The sequence below is a fragment of the Triticum aestivum genome, chromosome 7B, assembly GCF_018294505.1.
Source record: "Triticum aestivum cultivar Chinese Spring chromosome 7B, IWGSC CS RefSeq v2.1, whole genome shotgun sequence".
In the NCBI taxonomy this organism is placed as follows: Eukaryota; Viridiplantae; Streptophyta; class Magnoliopsida; order Poales; family Poaceae; genus Triticum; species Triticum aestivum.
The window spans coordinates 730,184,361-730,193,494 of record NC_057813.1 but is presented as its reverse complement, the minus strand read 5'-3'; the positions used below and the strand labels follow the sequence as shown (position 1 = coordinate 730,193,494).

Genomic DNA, 9,134 nt, shown 5'->3' with positions numbered 1-9,134 from the left:
CGTCCTCGCCCACGGCGACCGCACCACCCCGCCGTTGACCTCACCCCCGACCGACGCCTTCCTCCACATCCTTCTGACCCCAAGGTTGAGGTCGTTCCCGTCTATCTCCCCTGTGTGTGCGCGTACATCGTCGGCAAGCGTGAGGATGGGTTGCCGCAGTTGCTTCTTCGCCTTCTCTCATCTCACGTCCCCATCACCGGACGCCTCGCCACGTCTCTCACCTTGCCCCTCTCCATGGTAAACTCCAGTCCTCCCCTCTCCCCTGCTCTTTTAATTTCTTTTATCCTTAATGTTCTTCCTTTGATAAGTCTAGGCCGTGAATTTGCACAAATCTCGCTAAATTTCGTGCTCTTATCTCTTCCATCTCGGTGGTTTCTTCTGTAGATGCATCGCGGAGCTATTTCTGGAGGCCGTCGCCACCGCATTAGTTGCCAGATGGTCTTCCCCTGCTCCGCTGTAAGTAAAAAAAACATGCTTTTTCAGTGGGGCTATATACGTACCTCTGACCGGAGCCGATATTGGGTCTTCTGTTTACCTCCGAGACGAGTTCCCAAGAAATGCTCTTTGTTTATTGCCTTTTTGCATTCTTTTGCCGTGTATGGATTTATTCATTTTACATGTTGCAAGAAATGGCTTTGATCTCTATGCTAGCTCAAAGTTTAGATGCTGCTGCTAGGTGTGCTATTAGCAATCACATTGGTTAAGTCACTGAAAACTGAAAAGATTGATGTTACTGTAATTTTCATCCTTGCTAGGTGCTTCAGGATATGCAGTGTATGCATGTGAAGACGTGAAGATGTTGACTCTTTTTCCTTGGTAGCTGCTTCAGGATATGCAGTGTATGTACATGAGAAGATGTACTCTTCTTTTTAGATCACTGATGCTATTTGCGCAGTACTGTTTGATGCCCAATTCAGAGTTATGTAACAGGCTGACTGCTTTCTCTTAAGAGAGAGAAAAAAAATGCTATCATTGGCTGCGTCCATCATCACGCACAACGGCGGCTGGCGTTGCTTTTTCTCTTGCCCCGCTCTTCACTGGATCCAACTCTCAAAGCAACATGCTAATTAATGGCTATTGCCGTTGGTCATGATTTTTTCTGCTGATTTTTTCATCTTCCTATGGATTTGTTTCTTACTATAAATACTTCCCATCCCAGTGCCAGTGCGGGTAGATGCAGATTTACATCAATTTGCAATTAGCCAAAGTAAAATCTAGGCTGATGGTTCATGGTCTCAAAGAATTCATGTAACTTTCAAATCCTTTCCTCTTTGGCCCTTGTACTGTGGCCTATTCTTGGTTTTCCACTGAATCACTCTTCTTTTTTTACATGTATGATGTGTACTTGTGCAGGCGCTGCATTCAGGAGACAATGAGTCCGGAACAGATGAGTGAGGATCATAACTGGATGGTTTCATAGTTGGATTTCTACCAGTCCAACAGATTCATGTCCTCTGGCTATTTTCCTGTAAGTATATTTCCTAATAAGCATCTCTGAATTGTTAAGTTGTGAAGAAAAAAAGGATATCACATTGCTCGAGGCATGAAACCTAGTGCCAGATTATATAATTTCATATATACTTTTCTGGTTTTATTCATATATCATATGGTGTGTCCACAAATGGCACTACAGCATGAGATGCATTAATTCTGAATATGCAAGTCTAGGACAGTGCTGCTCCAGTGACAATATACGTGTCACAATGAGCTGAGGTTCCAACATATCTAGTCAGCAGTTGGATGAGTACTATTTTCTTCTTAGTGGCTACTGCCAGGTAGTGTGTTGCTTATGTGGCTTTGTGCTGGCTGGCTATAATTATGTAGGTGATGTTGCTGATCATGAACCTAGGTAACATAGAAATGTGTGTATTTAGTCGTCATTTCTCTGTGCAATGTGATGGATGAGAATAAGAGTGGTGTCATGTATATGTAGAACTATTGTTGCTTTTGAGCAAAAGCCCAAGAAGCAAATTAGGCTATGACTTAAATAATCATCACCAATTTTGTCACGCAAAGCATTCTTCACAATATTCATAGCTGGAAAACATGTCCCAACATTGCCAGTGGCAACTTGGAGAGTCAGTGCTAGCTTCAAAAGCCGATATACCAAAGGATAGGAGAGATGCTTCCTTGTATCCACCATCAATTTAGCAATCACCTATTTTGTCCAAGCTAGAAAACCTTCTATCATGGATTACATTATTTATGTAGAAACCAAGTTCATGTTCAAGAATACTATACCTCTGTGACTAAAATCACTAGGATAAAGCTTAGCTAATTCCAGCAACTTCTCCTTGTCAAAAAATAAATAAAAATCACTTGTGCTCGAAGCAGACCCGTTGGTGGCGGGAGCCCCTGGTTTGTGGTGTTGCCATCTCTTTATTTCCTTATCAAATACTTCTCCAATATCTTGCTTCTTCATTAATTTTGTACATAATTTTGTAGGGGAAGATGATTTGTCCTATGTTATCTTCAAGGATGACGCTATGGATGATCACATCGGCAATGGCTTCACTCAAGTTTGCAATATGACTGAGAACATGATGATAACAACTATGCATCCGGAGGAGGATCTCACTAGTCCATTTGCACTTCAACTAACGAGCGACAATCTTATGGTATTTTGTTGCAGCTACTGTTATATGGAATATGATGGATGAGAAATAGTAAAATGATGTGTATGTATGTGATGCTGCTGATCATGAATCTAGGTGACGTAGAAGTGTGTGTGTTTTGTTGTCATTGGCCTGTGCAATGTGATGGATCCGAATCTGAGTGGTTTCATGTATGCGTAGAAATGTTTTTCCTTTTGAGCAAGTCCATGTACAAATTCTCATATGTCAATTGCTGGATGTTGATACATAGTTTAATATATTGGTATGTACGTAAACACTGATTTTGGATGGCTTTCCTAATATATGGGCTATTGGATGTATGCTTATTTATCACTGAATTAGTATTTATTGACAGGTTATAGAACTGTCAGTTAGATGGTGAACTTGATTTCCTGGCGGTTAGAACACTGCCAGGAAAGCAGGTTATTTCTAAAAGCATATATCCTGTCAGCTTTTTCCTGACGGCCATCTGCAACGAAAAGGGGTCTAATAAACCTGACGAGACATTTGATTTTCCTGTGGGCTGCCGTCAGGAACAACCGACAGGAGTTATTTCCCTGTCGGGCAACTGTCAGGCAAATTTTATTTTCCCTGTCGATTTAATCCTGTCGGCTATTTCCTGTCGGGTAGCCGTCAGGAATATATTTCCTGACAGTATTTTGCAATTTCCTGTCGGTTTTTAGCCGTGGGGAATAGTCCAGTTTCTGGTAGTGAGATGCCACAACCGGCCGGCTCAAACTAGATAGGAAAACTAAATATCTATCCTATTACATGACCGCCATCCGAACCGGTTGAAGATATCCCGAGCTACCATCTCCCAGCGGAAAGACCCAGTAACCAAATGCTCCCTGGCCTCCGTCTGGGTGAGTAGCGACCACGAACGGATCAGTGCCGTAGATCGGAATATGACCTGCAAAAAATGTATACATGATATTCTGTTAAAGACCAAATCATTTCTGCAAGTCCAGATAGTCCACAGCAAAGCACAAACTCCAACCCGAATATGTCTCGCTAAGCCAGGCTCAATCCCATTAAGCCAAGTCCCAAATAACGCATTAACAGAATTCGGTGGATTGATATTAAAAGCAATGTGGACTGTCTGCCAAAGTACCTTGGCCAACGGGCAATCAAAAAAGAGGTGTTTGATAGTCTCATCCCGATCGCAGAAACTACACCTAGTAGGTCCTGTCCAATTACGCTTTATCAAGTTGTCCTTAGTTAAAATAACTTGTTTATGGACAAACCACATAAACACTTTTATTTTCAAAGGAACTTTGACATCCCAAACATGTTTAGACGTAGGAATGGAGTTCGAATTAATAACATCAATATACATTGATTTAATCGTGAATACTCCAGACTTAGTCAATTTCCAGCGTAATTCATCGGGTTGTTGTGAAAGCTGGACGTCCATCAGTCTCCTAAATAGACGGAGCCATTCTTCCCAACGATTGCCCGCTAGCGTTCGTCGGAACTGGATATTAAGGGGGGTAGATTGAAAAACCGATGCGACGAATTGCTCACGTCGTTGAACAATGCGGTACGAAGACGGATATTGGATGGCCAAGGGTGTGTCGCCGAGCCAAGTATCCTCCCAGAAACGTGTACTCGAGCCGTTTCCAATAACAAACTTTGTCCTATTAAATAAGGCCTGTTTGACTTTCATCAGGCCTTTCCAGAAAGGCGAATCGGTCGGCCTGACTGTAACCTGGGACAGAGTTTTTGTCTGGAGGTACTTGCTGCGAAGGATTTGAGCCCACATAGCATCAGTCTCCGATGAGAGCTTCCACAGCCACTTGCTAAGAAGACATTTATTCTTAACTTCTAGATTCTCAATACCTAGACCCCCTTAGTCTTTCGGTCTCCAGATGATATCCCATTTAGCAAGCCGATATTTTCTTTTAAGCTCATCACCCTGCCAAAAGAAACGCGATCGATAGAAGTCCAGTCTCTTCCTAACACCAACTGGGACCTCAAAGAACGATAGGAGAAACATTGGCATACTCGTAAGCACCGAATTAATCAGGATTAATCGGCCTCCGTATGACATGAGCTTACCCTTCCAGCAGCTCAGTTTCTTCTCAAATCGGTCCTCGATGCACTTCCACTCTCTGTTTGTCAGCCTACGATGATGGATTGGAATCCCCAGGTAGGAGAAGGGTAACTCCCCCAACTCGCACCCAAACAATTGCCTATAAGCATCCTGTTCATCTTTGGCCAAAACAGAACAGCTCGCTCTTATGAAAGTTAATCTTTAACCCGGTCAATTGTTCGAAAAGGCATAACACGAGCTTCATATTTCTAGCCTTGGCCAAGTCATGCTCCATGAAGATGATTGTATCATCAGCGTACTGAAGGATGGATACACCTCCATCAATAAGATGAGGTACCAAACCACTTACTTGACCATTTTCCTTAGCCCTTCCTATCAAGATTGCTAACATATCCAACACAATGTTAAACAAGATAGGGGACATCGGATCTCCTTGTCTGAGGCCTTTATGTGTCTGGAAGTAATGACCTATGTCATCATTAACTTTAATTCCCACACTACCTTTTTGCGTAAATGATTCAACCTGTCGGCGCCAGGCTTCATCAAAACCTTTCATACGCAATGACTGTTGGAGGAATGGCCATTTGACCTTATCGTACGCTTTCTCGAAATCCACCTAAAAAATTACTCCATCTAAGTTTTTGGAATGGATTTCATGGAGTGTTTCATGCAGGACGACCACCCCTTCAAGGATATTTCTGTCTGGCATGAAAGCAGTTTGGGACTGTTGCACCACAGAATGTGCAATCTGTGTGAGTCTGTTAGTCCCGACCTTGGTGAAAATTTTGAAACTAACATTGAGGAGACAGATCGGCCTGAATTGCTCAATTCTCACAGCATCCGTCTTCTTAGGAAGCAGTGTGATAGTCCCAAAATTCAAGTGAAATAATTAAAGCTGTCCAGAGAACAGATCATGGAACATAGGTAGTAAATCCCCCTTAATAATGTGCCAGCACTTTTTATAGAACTCTGCCGGGAATCCATCCGGTCCGGGAGCCTTATTGTTTTTCATTTGTGCAATAGCATCAAAAACCTCCTTCTCCGAAAACGGGGCAACCAAAATATCATTATCAGCAGCTGATAGCTGAGGCACGTCCTCAGTCCTGGACTCATCGAGGGACACACAATTATCCTTCGGAGGTCCAAATAACTGCTTATAATAGTCGGTAATGTATGTTTTTAGGTTATCCTGACCTAAAATAGTGCCCTCATCTTGCTCAAGCTGAAAGATACGCTTCTTTCTGTGCTTGCCGTTAGCTATCAAATGGAAGAACTGAGTGTTCGCATCCCCTTGGACCACTTTGCGTACTTTAGCACGCAAAGCCCACTTCAGTTCTTCTTCGCGAAGCAGTTCTTTCAGCCACTTCTCCACCTCATTTTTAACCTGAAGCTGAGCTGGCGACAAGATATTAACTTCGGCCTGTATGTCCAGGGCCTGTATAAGAGTAAGGAGTCTATCCTTTTCAAGCTTATACACACCACTGAGGTTCTTAGCCCAACCCCGTAAGAAACTTCTTAAATGTCTAATCTTATTCTGCCAACGCCGCATTCTTGCCTCCTACACCTCTATCCCATTCCCTGGCGATTAAGTCCAAGAATCCCTCACGTTCAAACCAAGACATCTCGAAGGAGAAGGTATTCTTGTTACCCACATGGTTCGGCTCTCCCGAGTCCACGAACAATGGGGTGTGATCAGATATTCCCCTCGAAAGAGCTTGCACCGTAACCAGAGGGAACTTTTTTCCCACTCCACGCTCGCAAGTACTCGATCAAGTTTTTCATATGTTGGGTTAGGTAGAGCATTAGCCCAGGTGAACTTTCTACCAGAAAGCTCTATCTCTCTCAGATCCAAGCTTTCAATAATGGTATTGAACATAAATGACCATCTGCCGTCAAAGTTATCATTGTTCTTCTCCTCTCTCCTCCTGGTGATATTGAAATCACCTCCAACTAAAATTGGAAGCTGTTCTGACCCACAGATTCGAACAAGGTCCGCCAGGAACTCCGCTTTAAGCTCAGGCTGTGCGGCACCATAAACCGCCACCAAAGCCCAGTTAAAACCATCTACCCTAGACCTGACTCGAAACTTCACCGCGAAGTCTCCCATCACGACACTTCGGACTTCAAGCGAATCGCATCTCACACCTAGTAAGATACCACCCGATCTTCCTCGTGGAGGGAGGCAATGCCAATCGAAATCAATACCACCCACAAGAGAAGAGAGAAACTGGGGTGCAAAGTTATCTCTACCCGTCTCCGATAGAGCAACAAAATCTAACCTCTGCTCTAGAGCTGCCTCAGCTAGGAATCTTCTTTTAGCCAAGTCCTTCAGACCTCTGCTATTCCAAAAATTCCTCTCATAGTTCATCATGGAATTTTTTAGTAACTCGAATCCTAGCACTCCTACGAACTGCGGAATCGGGATAGATCTTCCGTTTCCATTTACGCTTAGGTTTACTAGGCTCAGTCGCCCGGTCCCCATAACCGGGTTCACAAATATTACTAGCCTCATTCTCTAGGGGTACATCATCTTCCTCAGAGTCACGAGTGGGGGGTGCTAGATCCGCACACAGATTATCGAGCACTCTAACCCCTATCGCATCAATCTCATCATCATTCATTGGTTTAACAGCTGCAAGATTACGAATAGTCTCTAAGACACGTTCCGCCTCCAAATCTAACAGATCATTGACCGAATTAGTGATCTCACTATCCCTTGCACCTAGTGAAACTCCTAACTGGTTTGCATTATTTATAATCTCCTCATTAGAAAAATGCAATGAAGAGTTAGATATGTTGACGGACAAACCAGAAGATGATGCAGCCTCCTGAAGCTTGGCCGCCCTCATAGCGCACCACTGCTGCATATCATCCACCTCCGGGAGCTCGTGGATGCGAGCACTCATCCGTCTCCCTGTCGAGACGGGATCCGGGATCCCGCCAAAAGCAACAACCTCCTCCCTAGTAAAACCTGGCGTAGTGTCCCTCAAAGCATCAGCCAAGGTTACCAGAGGAGGCGGCTGCGAGCTCCCAAGCCCCACAGACAGGTGCCCCACGCTGGGGTCCACTGCCACCGGTGCGAACAGAGAGGGGATGACGGGGGCCGCCTGCCCGCGCCCTCCTCCCGCCCCATCCGCTTGTGCAGACGGAAGAGCTGTCGGCGAAGAAGAGGCGATCCTCCAGACCACCGGGGAAGAAGGAGGAGCCAGGGCCTCCTGCCCCAGCCCCTCCCCTAACGCAGCAGATGGCGCAGGTGTCGCCGCCTCCACCGGAGTAGCAGGAGCCGAGGCCACCTGCCTCGGGCTCCCTCCCCCGGTGTTGGCCGACCCCAACGTGACCGACGTCACCGGCGTCGGGATATGGTGGGGAGAAGTCAAGGCCTCCTGCCCCGACCCCCCGCCCCCCACGAGCAGCTCATAGGTAGCAATCCGCACCGGCGCCTCGACCGCCAGAGGAGGAAGGGAAAGAGAATCGACCTCCGGCTCCCCCACCCCAACTCCATCCAGAGTCCTCGCCGATGAGTCCCTCACCAAGCGTCACTAGTAGAAAAAGGGTCATACATGAAGCCCAATAGTGCCGGTTTGAATTTCAGCCGGCACTAATGTGTACAATAGCACCGGTTCATGGCGGCGATCAATAGCACCGGTTTGTGGCGAACCTTTAGTACCGGTTCATGCCACGAACCGGTACTAAAGGGGATGTGTCAGCCTGCGGTCAGGCTATGGCCCCACCGTCACCATTTAGTGCCGGTTCGTACCACGAACCGGTACTAATGAGGTTATGTCAAGCTGTTTTTAGTCCCACCTCGCTCCCCTAACAAGCCTTTTACCACCTTAAATATGTTATTTCTCAAACTATCACAAGCACTTGGTCTTCATTGAACTCTATGTGTAGAATTTGTGGCCGCAATATGAGTCTTCATCGGTTTATAAATCGTTGATGACTCATATTGACAATTCAGATTGTACACACAAAGATCATTGATGATCAAAGTATTTTTGATGTTATAAGATCATATTGACAGTTTAGACTCTAAAGAAATATAAGATCGTGATGTAAATGCTCTTATATTTTTTGCGTTCAGTACGCACCATTCAAAGCGACGCCATCAACTTTCAACCATTTCTGCCTTCATTTGCTATTTTTCATGCATTCAATGATTTGTTTTGAGAACTAAATGACCTGAAAATTGAAAAGCACTACAAATGAACTCTGAAAAAGTTGAAACTTGGCATGGTATCATCATTTCACCCACATAGATTGTTCAAAAAAGTAGAGAGGGTTACGGCAAAAACTGGATGCACTTCATTTACAAACTGGACAATCTCTTTCGAAGTATTCAGGTTTCTGACGAAATTAAACTCATCTGTTACAAAGGCATTTCATTTTTTTAAACTTATTACAACTCCAGACTTTTTGTGCATTCAGTATGCACCATTCAAAGCGACGCCATCAAATTTCAACCA

The 9,134-nt window shown here is 44.7% G+C and overlaps 1 long non-coding RNA gene across 3 annotated transcripts; it reads left to right on the top strand.

Moving 5' to 3' along the window:
* The first annotated feature begins 6 nt into the window (after positions 1-6).
* Positions 7-2,896, top strand: LOC123162637 (uncharacterized). Of its 3 annotated transcripts, none has more exons than XR_006481375.1 (6): positions 7-237; positions 385-456; positions 756-839; positions 931-1,248; positions 1,354-1,468; positions 2,446-2,896. It is a non-coding gene; the product is annotated as an uncharacterized lncRNA (long non-coding RNA). The 3 variants fall into 3 exon arrangements; XR_006481376.1 differs by having other exon boundaries at positions 918-1,248; XR_006481374.1 differs by having other exon boundaries at positions 756-1,248.
* Positions 2,897-9,134: the final 6,238 nt, after the last annotated feature.